Genomic DNA, 14,466 nt, shown 5'->3' with positions numbered 1-14,466 from the left:
TCTGGAGGTAGCGTAGTCAAAATCAATTCGCACCTCCATTCATCGTGCCTCGGGGATGAATGGATGCAGTCTTTGTGTCACATCTATAAGAGCTGCTTCCATTATCCTGCAATCCCCCAAAACAAGTATAATTCAATTGATTTTCTCTATGCCTCCGAGAAGGTTACAAGGGACAAAGCTCGGCAAAACGAAAGAGAGCAGCACCCTCCCTGTAGAGCTCTGGAAGTGCTAGGAATGGTGAGAAGCTTGAGTTAATAGAGGACGCTCATACACAGGGGTCCCTGGAGGCTGCAAAGATCTGTCTTCCTAAAATTCTGGCAACAGTAATGCCGAAGGAACATGCTCTGAGCTTTGCAGTCTTTGTGCAGTTATGACAATGGTGATTCCCTGTACTTATTTATTTTTATAATTTAATTGACACAACGCATAGTGGACTTCTTCAGGAACCAGTTTCTTATTTTACTCACCATTAGATGATCCTAAACTACAAGAAGCTCTTGTGTGACCCCAGGCTCCTTATATTTTTACTTTATTTTACTGGAAACAATGAACATTCTCTTTAATGTAATTTTACCACCAGAACTAATGGGTTCAACAGAAAATTTCAAGCTATGGGAAAAAACCACTTTTGATTATTTTTATTTTTCTATCAAGAGAATCCAAATGAAAAATAGCATTTTCAAGTCCACGCTTTGAAATGAAGCTTTTAAAATTTAATACCACTGCTCTTGCGGGGGGGGTGGTGGGGGGGGAGGGCACGATGACACACATCAAACAAACCAAACACATATCGCTCTACTGAATCATGTTGTTTCACTGTTTAGATCTCATCGTTTTTTTGTGCACAGGACAAAACACCATTATTCTTCTTATTTCTACAACGGCCTGTCATCAAAATATGAAGATATCCACATGGACCTAATCGACTATATGTATAAGGAGTAGGTGTTCCCAAATGTTCTGCTTATTCAGTCACAATATAAGAACGGAAAAGAAAGGATCACGTCCTTTGTTTCTCAGAACTGCTTGTAAGCTGTTATAAAATTTCTAAAGCTATTTGGATAAATAAAGTATTTCATACATATAGTGAGCAACGGGAGGCAGAAATACCATTGACATGGGAATGGATAGGCTGAATAATTTCATCAAGAAAATAGTAGGAACTTCATGAACCATTCCTGCGATAGTTTCTTTTATCTGTTCAGTGCCACGATCTACAACGCTTAAGGGATTTTACTTGCAACATCTGTAGATAGGCTTATTCACATATATACTTTCAGGCCTGAACTCATTTTATAAAGCTCAAAAAAATTTAGATTGCATCATTTTAGGTCATAGCACATCAGCTGAAGGCCTTTGATCTATCCTTAGGTAAAAGAGGCTTTACGCTGGGGATGCGATTTAGGTCTGGTAAGTACCTGTCTTTTCTAGTCTTTTCAAGCTTTGTTACCAAGTCCAGAAACCATGATATTCCTCAGGATGCAGCATCATATTTCCTTCTTCCCCTCTGAAAAATGTTAATTTGGGAAGGAGCAAAATGCCTTAGAAGTTAATTGCTAAGGAAAAAAAAAACCAAACACCATAGCTCATTGAGCACGTAGGCTGATATCCCTCTGACATTTCATTCATATCTCCCTTGTGTTCCCTTTGTGAAATCTGCACCCCTCTCACTCTTAAATTAAATTACACCTGATGATCTCCTAGTCTGACACTGAAGAAAGCACAAATGCTCCATGCTCAGGATGGCCCCCACCTGCTGAGTTAAAAAAAACCCACCCTAAAAAGCATATGGAGGGTGCACTGGGTGTTGGAAGCCAAAGCTCAGCCTCTTCGTTTTCCATATTGGTTCTCAAACTTTTCCTAATCTGCATTTCTGCAAATATTTTTTCCCCAACAGAAACTCCAGCTTGGGGGTGTGTGTGAAAAGATGATAAAATGTTTCACAGGTGCTAGTGAAATAATTTTACAGATGACATTGTAAAGAAACTAAATGTTTCTTAGATGTTCTGAACAATTCCTATCTCCATATTTTTCCAGCAGGGGTAGAGCTCTTATTATTTCTATACCACCCATCTGGATTTTAAGGAGTTAAACATTTTATAATCATAGCCTGAGCTCTCCTATGAAAGAGCACTAGTAACAAATCAGAGGCACTGTCACCCAAACTGTGCAGAGGGAACGAGAGAGGCATTTGCACAGGGATTCTACCCACAGATTTCCCAAAACAACTTGCACTTCAGACAAATAACATGTGATGAGACAAGGGCTAAGTTCACCATTACCTACGTATTTTATATTGAGTCATAATTAGCTGCAATATATATGCTTCATTTTAAAACAGCTATGAATAGATAGAGTAAATGCCAGGGACTGCCATCTGCTCCCTAAGCCATAATTAACTGCCTGATTACGAAATACATATATATTTATTTAATTAGTTTTAATAGTGCTGCTTTTGCTGGCACTGCACCAAAAATAAGGTGAAGCAGTGGGTCCTGCTGCGTGATGGAGAGAGGCTGGAGATGTGAACAGCTCTCACGGGGAGCAGCTCCAGAGGCCAGCACGGCCCCAGTGGGGGTGCAAGAAGGGTGCGAAGGGGCACCCAAAACAGGGAGCTGCTGCCCACCAGAAGCTTTTGCAAGGCAACACCCAGGGCATCACTAAGCCAGCCCAGCTCTGCCTGTCCCAGTGCAAGGCACAAAACTCAGCTTCTCTTGGATCTCAGACAAAACTTGTGGTACCGTGTGTGACAATTAGACAGTCAGAAACCGGGACAACAGGTACACGCAGCCAGCCATAGCTGTGCCCCACCACCCATGGGCACTAACCAAATGCTGCTTCTGGAAATGATTTGAGATTACTGATTATTCAAGACCATATAATTCTATTGTCAACATAGTCCAGAAAGACTTTCTATGGAAATTGGGATATTTATCTATTTTCTTCAGAAAATAATAAATTCTTAATATATATTTTTTCACAGTTCTCTCTGCAGTATAACCAGTGTTGCTTCTGCTATTAATTTCATGCCGAGTAGCATTAATGCTTTGCCACAGGACAGAATTTGTCATAAATTCCACATTTTGATTGCAACTTAGACACTTCCTCCAGGATAAATACATTTAGGGATAGATTTTAAAAGTATTTCAGATGCCAAAGGGTACATTTGACATCGATTTCTGGGGAAGCCGGGAATCCAAACGCATCAAACTTCAGTTGTTCAGCCCAACCCCACTGAATCACTCACTGAGTTTCCAAGGGCTACAGGCTAGCTGAATTTTGATGTTAGATTAGGAAGCACTGTCATGGTGAGCATGAAACAACTCATACCAGTCTACACATGGAAAGTCTCTGCCAAAGGCATAGAAGAGATGGCCCCTCTTTACACACTTCTATTTTGCAAGGTCAGATCCTATCTGTCAGATTCTCTCTTGCATACCAACAACATATATTATTTACATCTCTGGATGTTTGATATATCTGGGTTTTAAAGCCTGTGCTTCCTCCCTGGAAGCAGCAAGGTCCATCCATGAATTAAATCTAAACCACGACAGAAGTTGACATGAAGCCCCCGAGATGCCCTGCTGGGGCAATGGGCTTCTCTGTGCTTATCTCAGACCAGACCTTTGGTAGCTGGAGTTTATTCCCACAGGGGAATAGCCACACGTTGTACCAAGCTGCCGTGGCAGCTTGCAGACTTTCGCTAGCCCTCTCTGACCACAGCTGGGAGCCATGTCCAACTCTGCTTCTCCCCCAAGGATTACAGCTGCTGTCTTTGTACAGCTACGACGATGCCATTGGAATCCATTACCTGCTCCTGTGTCATTTATAGAGAGAAGAATCCGTCATCCCAGGCAACAATTTCACCAAATCCATCATCAAAGCCTGGTAAATGAAGTGTGACAGACTTGTTCTCACTTTATGCTGGTGGTGGTGCCAGATGAGAGCAGTGACACTGATGTGACTATCCCACAGCAGAGCAGGTACATTAATTTAGTGACACATATGCCTGCCTCTATTTTTCAGTTTTCTCCCTCTCCACCACCCCCCAAAAGATAACTCTCTGTGGATGCCATTTCTTCCAGCATGTGGGCTTAAAAAAAAAAAAAAAAAAAAAAAAATTATCCTCAGAAGTCCCTTTATTTCAGCAGATGGGCCGAAATCCCCAGAGAGCCCACACAGCCATGTCTTCGCATGTTTCTGAAGGTCGAAAAATTCTGACTGCAGTCCCCTTGCTTTTCTGGGGAGCCAAAGGCCCCTTGCAAGTCTGGATGAAATATTAGTGCTCCGTTATTGCGATTATATGCTGTACAAAGCTGGCTATATTGCAAATGACGAGTGGGAGGAGATGGAGATCACAGCTCTTTTTTGGAGGAGATGAGGGAATGTAATTTTTCAAACAGGACCGATAAAATTAGACAGCCCTCTTTAGAGCCTGGTTCTTGAATGCTGCTCACAGCCTCTCAGCCTCATAACAAGAAAACAACTGCTGGAATAACAGAATACAAATTTCTGTTGTTCCAGTAAATAACCTGGGACAGGCGTAATCCTAACCTCTCCCGGAGAACCCGCTAGCAGTGAGTGAAGCAAGACTGTTTTATCCCACAAGATTAAGACATGGAGCAAGCTAAAAAAAACCACTTTAATTACAGAAAAAAAGTGCCATCACCCTGAGCCTGTGGCTCTACTGAGAAACTTGCAGAGCCCTGTTCCTACAGCACAAGCATCCTGCTCCCCGTTCTTATCTTTATTCATGAAATTAGGATTCCATTCTCTAAGACCATTAGCTAAAGCAGCTTTACTGCTCTAAAAGCTTTGCTTCCATGAGTCCTTACATCTGACTCCTGATGGCCTCTCTCCAGAAAAGCACTTAAGTATATCCTTCTGTAGTCAAGGGAACATCCTCTTTGTGGCTTCATGAGAACTTCTCACACACTGGGATTCACGAGTGTGCTGTCAAATCAGGGCCTCCCACTTATCTGTCCAATTAAAAGCATTGGGCTCCTTAATTAGAAGCAAAACCAGGTAGTTATCGTATGCCATTTATTGGAGCAAATTTGCATGTTCTGAGAAAACAGTTATCACCGTTTTCTTAAAATATATATATATACACACACACATTCACCAATTATTAAAATCATCCTCCTTTTTTAGAAACATTTTTCTGGCCCCACAACAGAGATTTCAGTTTATCAGGATCAGGGATACTGGGGTCTCACCCCACGTTTGGCATTAGAGAGGGACATTCAAGTGACAGGACCACTCTTCACAATCATCTTGGATAATAAAATTGAAGCAAACACCTCAGATGGAAGGAGAAGGACCACTTTCCCTCTGTTAATTTATGTTTTATCACAGATTTCAATTATGCTGGCCACTGAAGCATGCAGAATTCACATGCTTCTTGCTGCTGCCTTTATAAACAAGCAGAGCCAAAGCTGCCTGTTCCTTTGATCCCAACAGCCAAGCTTTTGCAGCTGTGCGGAACGCTCGGGCTTCCTCCACAAACCCTGGCATTGAGTGGCTTTGCTGTCTCTGCCAGACCGGATAGAGTCCTCTCCTCTGCCTACTCATTTTGCCACACAACCTGTGAACAACCATCTGCCTTCCGAAGCCATGTTAACTTTAGCAAGGCCAGAAATTTCTCAGAGTGCCCACCAACGTTAAGTATTCCTATTTGCCTCTTTCGAAGCAGATCTGAGCATACATTTCCCTGGGGAGAACAACCAACCCTTCATCTCTACGCACAGCTCAAATAAACACCCAGCTTCCTCCCAGACTTGAGATTTTTTACTGTAATTCACCTCCAAGTTTCATTTTCACATTCTCCAGGCTTCTTTAAATGGAAAAGCCCAGAAAGGGTAGAAGCACTGACATTTAGATGACCTGAGTAACAACAAGCTAACCAGACATTAATTACAACAAACTATGGGTTTTGCCACACTCAGAAAGAGCCTGCTGTGAAGGCAAGAATAAATGCCTTCTCCCTCCTCGTTCACTGAAGGCACATCACCACTGCACTGAACAAATGCCACCCAACTCCCCCACTGCAGGCTGGCCCTGCGGTGATTTTCAATTGGCTTTTTGTCACCTCTTTAATCCAGAAGCTGGCTTCTTGACAGCGGGCAATGAGCATCTAAGTGCTCTCAGAGAGCTCTCCTAGCAAGGGTCTTTCCTTAGTCAAAAATTGGATGACAGCATGATGCCTTTACCTGTCAGCATCCCTGACACCAACCACTTTTCTCATTGATCGAGCACTTCTCCCACAAGACAACCAGGGGCCAAGCAGCTCTAATCTATGTACAGGGGGAATTGCAATAGGGCTTAGTAAAAAGCACTCAACTCTAAGATTCTCAAGAGCTGTGGAATAAGTTGGGTGCAGTATTTTATCCCCTAATCCTATTAATGAGCCACAGTTAAAGCTGAGACATTCTCTGGAGTAAGACTGCCCAAACGAGGCAGGTTCAGCCACTTGAAGCTGTGTGGACACAAGGGCATCACGCAACATGCTATGGACAGCAGACTCCTGCTGGGAAGCTGTAGCTGTTCCTAAAACTCTGGGACAAAGGATGAAACTAGGAATGAGAGACTAAAATTTGTTGTCCCTCCTCCTCAGTCACAAACAGCTCTCACTTGCACGAGGGAAAGACTGGGTGAGTACAGCAGCCTTGGTGCTATTAAAGCTCAGCTCCGCATGAATTTCTTTTAGACCCTTGTAAAGTGGCTCAAGGCTCAGTAGGAGGAAGGGGAAAGTGTATTTGATGGCTGAGGCGGAGAGGCTGGGGGAAAGCCACGTGCCCTACTGCTGAGCAATTCCATCGGTACTGCCACTGCAATAAAATTGGTAGCACAGCAGCAAGAATTAGCTGAGATTTGTGTCTGTAGGAAGTGAAAAGCTTTGCCTCAAGAAGAAGATTTGGTCCAATGTAAAGGGAGAACCTATTTTGCAGAATTGCAGCTCTTAGCTTTTCTTCCTTCTTTAATTGGTCTCCCTCTGTGCTGCTCTGAGCGTATGCTTCCACGCTCGGCTATTATTAATTCTGTAAAGCTGTTAGGAATCCATTCACATGGGAAATGGTGAAAGCACATCATCATCTTCACCTAAATTTAGGAACTTGAGGGGAAAAAAACCCACCCAACCAAAACGTGTCCAAATAAGAGCGTTTGAAAAATTCCAGATAAACCTATAGGGCAAAATCCTCACTGTAACCAGATCCACACATATCAAACCAAGAGCTAGTTTACTAAAACGTTTCAATTTTATCTTTTCATTATCCCATAGAAGAAGAGAAAAAATAGACCGGGGAGCCTCAGAACTAGGCGAGTGAAGGCCTGGAAGAAGTCACCTTCTCACAAGGCCAGTTACCTTCATTCTACAAAGAGAGAGAAAGTCTTGACATCTATTGAAGGACAAAACATGCTGCAGATACCACCTTCCTATTTATAGTAGAGAGCAGGCCAAGGAAGATATATATGCCCTTGGTCCGCTGATGTTTTTCTCCATAACAATTGAAATTAAGAGTTTTTACTCAGACAGGCTTCTTATGGGCTTCATCTGCAGACAGCTGAAGGACTATACTCAGTCAAAAAGCACCATTCATCCACGCTAGTTTGTGCATTGAGTTTCTACCAAGTTACAGAACGCTCCTTTCTGAAATGACGTTATTGCAGCTATCCAACCAAAATATATTAAATCAGCTCTCAAACAACCTCTATTTGATATTTATGTTTGGACCACTGCAAGTTGTTTACCCTGAATTCTGGTTTAATGCAAACTGCTAATAACTCCACAGATACAGCTGACAAAGTGATGAGCAACACCTCCCTCCACAACAGTAACAAAAGGATTTTGCTAAACTGGGAACATCAAATCAGGGATCTTAATACCAGTATTGGAATGGTTTTAAAGGCCAAGGTCTTTCTCAAATTCATACCCTTCCTGCTCCTGTGTGTCACACAGGCATGTTGTATATTTTAAAAGCCAGGGTCCCTTTTGTTCTTATATAATGAAATCTGTTTCTTTAGACATGTTATTGTTAAAACAGGTTCTCCATAGAATTTGAACAGGACCAGAGACAATTTCAGGAAAAGCACAGCAGTCATGTTGGGTGTAGAAAGGGCAGAGTGTGTAAAGCAGCCATCTGCAGTACTTTATCTCCTCACCAAATCTATAAACCAAGGGACTGTATTTTAGAAAAGAATTGCTTGAGAAAGGGTTACACCTCAGGAACTCAGCAGTGTTACTCATAAAGATCCAGGGCTTTTTTTCCAGAGTGGATTTTGTGCAGAAATCTTGTTGTTTTGCACAAGAAAGGGCACATTGGTAAAAAAAAACATACAAAAATCTTCTAACAATACCCAAGCATTTAGTCTTTGAAATAGTAAAAGGGGAGAGATTCCTAGTTCCTGCTTGTCAGTTGTCCTTGCCATCCCGAGCCTCAGCTGACCTGGCTACCTAGGAACGCTGCTGAGCCTTGCTGTAAGGGCAGCAACAGGGAACAGCACACCACGAGACAGTGCCGGGGCGTTATTGTCCTTCCCAACACAGATAACCTGATGGTCTCTAGATCTAGTGGGAAGTTTCCCAGTCTCGTGGGTTTCTCCTCTGAAAAAGTGCACTCAACAGAAATAACCTCTGGGAAATAATTGGGGAATTTATTTTACTGAAGTCACTTTAATCTTAATATCAAAACAACCTGATGAAGTAAAAAAAAGCTAGAATAAATTGAAAACAAAGTGGGTTTTGCCTTTGCAAAAACTCATTGTTTTCATCTTTGTTTGCCTTACTTCAGGGCAAAATAGAAGGTCAACATCTATGAATTTCTTCAAGGAGAGAGACCCTTTTCTCAGCCATCTCTTAATGCCAGCACGTTCCCAAAGCTACAGGTTAAATGAAGTTCAGCGACCTGTGTAATCAGAAGGTATAACTTACAGAAGACGTGATGACTACACACTGCATCCATAGATGCAGAACTTGATTTCTCTCTGCCACCAAGACAAGTGCCATTTTGCATCTCTCCTTCCCCATAGAAATAGCTACGTTCTTTCAGCTCCACAGAGACGGCAGCCGGTCTTCCTCCCAAACTTCACACAAAGGTGGAGATATCATCCCTTTGGATCTGGAGAGGTACAACTCCAAAATGCCCCTCACCAGCATACACCAGCTCTGTCACTGTATCCAGGTTTCCTGGCTTGCCCTAGTAACTTGGGCAAAGCAACTACACAAGCCAGTTTCTCACCACGCAAATATACTTCCCATGATATGTAGCAAGTTGCAGGGTCAAAAGCACAAAAGAGACAAGACTTGAACATGACACAACCTCTAGTCCAGAAAGCCCTGGCTTGCCAGGAGCATGTAGAGAGCACACTAGTACACACGCTTTACATCTCCCACCACCTCTGAGCCCAGCGTCAGGTGTGGAAAAACAAAAAAAGGTGGGGAAAAGTAGTTATTTTGGGAAGCATATCTTGCATTTTACCTAGAGTCCTCCGGCAGCCTGCACTGTTCACAGGGAGCGGTTTTGCCAGGAGACAGCTGAACCAGCTCCTAAACATTGCTTTTCATTTCTAAAGCACCCCTCATCAGTCAGGACAGCCGTACAGTTAATTTTTCCACGTGAATCATTCCCAACATGCATACAGTGCTCCCTTGCAGTCGGAGGCAAATAACCACAAGTGGCTTCCTACTGTCCCATGGAGGACAGAGGCTGCTGTGGGTGAAGAGAAGCCCCAGCACATCCGATGTGGGCAAGGGAAACTGAGCCTGGGCCATGAGCGGCTGCCAAGTACCCCAAGGCTAGACTGCTCGAAACCTCAGATGTGAAGGATGGTATCTTAAACTGCTTCCAAAAGGAAAGACCACACTCAGCACAGAAGCCCAGCACACAGCATCTCTGGGCTTTATCCAGTCCTGAAAGATGGGTCCAACTAGCCTGTGTATTTCTGTCCTTGCAATATTCAGGCAATGTGCTCACAGCTGGGATTGAATCGTTACCTGTGAAAGGCATTTTTGGGTCTTTTCTGGCCTTTGAGAAAGGACCATCTCACAGCGCCTCTGTGGTTGAAGAGTGCTGGCAGAGGCAGGCACATCTTTCTGCTCTCCTCTGCTTGCAGCAAGGCAGATCAAGGGACTGACCCTAAGACAGAGGTCTTGCAGTCTACGGCTGGCAGAACTGGAGGCAAAAGCAGCCTTTCACTTGTAAAATTAGATCCACCTGCAATACTATTGACCATTACAACTCCTGAAAAAAGGATGGAGGTGTGGTGACGTACCTCCTCCATACATGCACAGACCCAGTATGTTGGTTTTCACATAGAAATGGCAAACACAAGACAGATTTGTTAATTCCCATTCTTTCAAACCATCCTGAGGATCAGAAAGACCCTTCCTTTAAAGAACAAGCATACCATCTCCACAAGCACTTCCTCCAAGTTGCAGTCATACGGTGACACGCACCTTGCACGGGAATCACCCCACTGGGGTGGGTGTCCTAGCGTGGTTTCTGTTAGCAGCATATGAACAACACCCAGAAATAATCCCTTTTAAACAGTACTAAGGTTACCAAAGCAAAATCTACAAAAGAAGTGCAACGCTGGCATTATGATTGGCCTGGATGGGTTTAACCCACTCAAAACCAATAGATTTTTAATTACATCACCCCTTGGTGATTACAACCAAGCAAGGACATGCCACCACCTCCATCCTCTGCCCTGGCTTTTTCCCCTGCAGGTGCAGCAGGATTAGGCAATGCCATACAGCTCCTGCTGCTCCGCATGTTCAGCTGCCACAGTGCTGTTCCTCTGGGCCATCCCAGGTTTCCATCTTCTGCGTTCACCCTCAGCCTGCTTCTCCCTCCTCACCCAGGCAAGGGGAAAATAAATCTCTCTTACAACCAGTTCACTACACAGACAGACTATGCTCCCTTACCCTTATCTTGCTCCCTGAAAGAGGGAGTACATCTCCGTAGAGCTCTGCCCGAGGCAGATTTTGGACATGGAAAATGCCAGGTCAGCCATGGAGAGCTATAAACAGAGGTGAACTCCAGGGTAGAGGCAGGTAACTCCCACCTAAGTCAGGAAGTATCAAGTTTAGTTACTTCTTATATGAAATAAAAAATGTGAGAAGGAAATTCACTTATTTGACCAAATGTTGTCACATCTTGCAGTTGGTTTGAGAGCTCCAAACTGAATTTTAAAATGCTGTTATGAGAAAGGTTAAAAGAAAATAATTAAATATTTGAGTAGATTTAGCCATAGGGGTGATTTTAATTTTCCCTGGGCTAGCTCGCTCACGCCTCAGAGTCAATGTAGATCAAAAGAATAATTTATAAGCTTTAATGAGAATATTGATTTGCAAGGCCCTTTCTCTTCATGTGAGTGGGGAGGGGGGTGACATGGGAAGGAGCCCTGTGGGCTGTGGCCAGAGCCTTGTTAGAGGTTATAAGCCTTCACGGGACACAGAGAGCCCATGCTGGCATGGGGAAGGTGCACGATGCAGCCAGCCTGGGCAGCGGTCTCGTCTCTCCCAGCACGGATAGACATCACTGTTTCCAAACAACTCACCATCTAATTTGTACTTATGCAAAAGAGCCGTCCCGTAACACAAATCATCAAGCAATTAACATGCAACACTTCAGTGAGACTCTCCGTTGCTTGTTGTTGAACTATCTTCAATGCCATTAATGAGAGCTAATTAAATCAATCAAGTCACCACCGTACTCAAACATGACTGTAGTTACTGAACCTGTATCAGATCGGGAATGGTTTCTCAGGCACTGTAAATATCAAGATGCACATTTATCATGCTGTCCTTCCAGCATACATCTGTTCTCACTGCTGCGTGTTTCATTTATCATATGTTGTCGCTGTCCCTACCCCCAATACATCTAGGTGTCAATTAATTCTTCCCTGTGCGGCTCAAGTGCATCGTACTGAATAATCTCTATCTTAATATCTATCCACAAGCTCTGCTTATAGGGGAGCAGCAACGCTCAGCCACGTCCCCTAAATTATGTTACTGTGACCATAACCTCCCCGTTTCTGTATTGCAAGTTATTAAAACCTCAAACCACCTCCACAAGCTTGGGTATTTTTCAGGGGAAGTGATGGAGATTTTTGACTTCCTTCTCCCCCCTCTCAGGCCTTGGCAGGAGATGTGCAGCACAATTTGACAAAATAAATTTTTCTGAGTATTGTTGCCAGGAGAACCCTTCAAGTGGGTAATTGCTGTGGACTTTCAAAGTGTTTTTTTTATAATCGACAAGTATTCAAATAACAGATTTATCTCAACATTTGCAGTATCAAGCAATGGCATTTCTGCTATAGCACCAGCCCATGTGCCCACCGCTCCGTTACCATGAGCATAGAAAATAGTCTTTTTCTGAACAGGAGCATCATCTCACATTATATTATAACATTTGGTCTCTATTTATACATCCACTCTGTCTGGCTAACTCTTCTTTTTATTTACAAGTCAGCTATATTAATGTGCTTTAATTTCAACACTGGTTGTTTATTTTAGAGAGAAATCAGTTGGCAATGGGGGAAAAAAACACTGTAACAGAAAGCAGCACCAATCTAACACCATGTACGCATTTGTCTTTACTCATTAGTACATTAAAAATTGGCGCATTTTTTACTTCACAAATGTACCTGGTGGCATTTTCCATGTTTTAATTACAAAAAATACCAACTTGCAGGTCAGAGAGGGAACAGCTAAGTAACGCTGCATAAATTTCTTGTGCACCCCTTGGCCATGGAAGTGCATCCGCTGCCCTGCCACCATGGAGAAGAGAGACAGGGCAAAATCCCTGCGTGTGTCCCAGACAGAAGGACACAGAGGAAACAGGCAGGAGCCCATGTGTGGAAGTGGGGTCCCTGTAAAGAGCCACACTGAGAATCCAGGGGGAGCCGCAAAAGAATCCCATCCCGAAACACTGAACAAAAGCAATTAGAAAAATAACACCTCGTTAGAGGTAGCTGCAGCAAGTCACAAGCCAGAAATTTCAGCAAGAGGCACACATTATTACCTAGATAAACTCACAGGTGGTTTTGCCCTGGCTCTGCAGCCACACAGGGAATAACGGGCACATAACCCTTGCGGCTTGATTTCTCTGAACTCAGTGCCCTGGGGAAAAAGCAGAGTAATGCTTCAAATAAACTGCCTTACACCAGCATGAGACAGACTCAGACTGAACAGGGGATCAGTTCTTATCCCTCTGTCTAAAAGGCTTTCAGAGCCTCATGCGAACACAGCCAAAGACACACCAGGAATAATAATTTAGGTCATTATTATAGTGGTATGTAAGCTCCCACCAGAGATTAATGCCAGGTGATTCCTTTTCACCCATCATCCAGCTGCAGAAGGGCCCAAGAGGTGAAATCAAGGCTTTCTGATGGCAGAAGAGATGACAGCATACCATTAGGCATTGCCATACACAAAAGCAAATAGCATTTCTGTCTCTGTGACCTCACTGGGTACAAAAAACAAGAGTTTCCTTCCTTCTCCCAAATCCAATTTCTTCTACCACTGAGCAGAGAAAGTTAAAAGCGCTGCAGAAGCAGGGTACATACCTGCTTTAGCATCACTACCCACAGAGCAGCAGCTCTGTACCAGGAAAGTGTTCAGGAGATCTGATCATGAAATAGAAAAATCTCAAAGAAAGGTGGAAAAATTTGGTTATTCTGTTTTTTGCATTTTGTTGATACCCGCCTCCATTGGCAGGACACCCATTTTCTATCATGAAGGTCATATGGGGAAATAAACCTCAACCCTTGTGGTGATGATCACTGAGACATGGCATCCAAAAACCAAGTAACACAGAGAAATATCAGTCCTGACCCCCACCACATCAGTGAGCTCGTCCAGCCCTAATACAAGTTGCCCCTGTGTCTTTGTGTCCTGCTACAGCAATTTTAAGGCCATGGCAGACTTACTTATCGAGGAAATACATTTGACTGCACGGGTCTCTCCAACTTCAGAGAGGATCAATGAAATGCTTCCCTTAGAGGACAGAGTCTGACAAAATTCTTGGTTTAATCCATCTAATAGAATTTAGTCAAGTAAATTCATGTGACTAAAAGCATTCTGTCAGTTAAAGGCATTTCATCAGGCGCATACACATAATTCTGGTGACAAAGTGATTTTTGTCAACAAAATACTGCCTGGCACACGTACAGAAGTTTGTTTAGCAGCGAGCAAGTACACAGTAAAGGCAGGAATCAGATCCTGCAGATTATGCAGTTATAAAAAGACAAGAAGGAGAGAGAAATTATCTGTTTGGTGCCAGACTGTAGGAAGTAGTTTACATGAAAGGAGAGAGAGTTTACAAGGCAACATCAGCTTCCTATGGGCCTTTAACGTTAGCATAAATCAAATCACTGACGCAGAGCCACGGTCACGTTGCATGGGTGTTTCGTTTCCTACTCTGCTTTTGATCCTACAGTCAGTAGATCTGTTTAATGTGT

The sequence above is a fragment of the Charadrius vociferus genome, unplaced genomic scaffold (assembly GCF_000708025.1).
Source record: "Charadrius vociferus isolate BGI_N301 unplaced genomic scaffold, ASM70802v2 scaffold455, whole genome shotgun sequence".
Lineage (NCBI taxonomy): Eukaryota > Metazoa > Chordata > Aves > Charadriiformes > Charadriidae > Charadrius > Charadrius vociferus.
Note: the sequence above shows the minus strand (reverse complement) of the source record.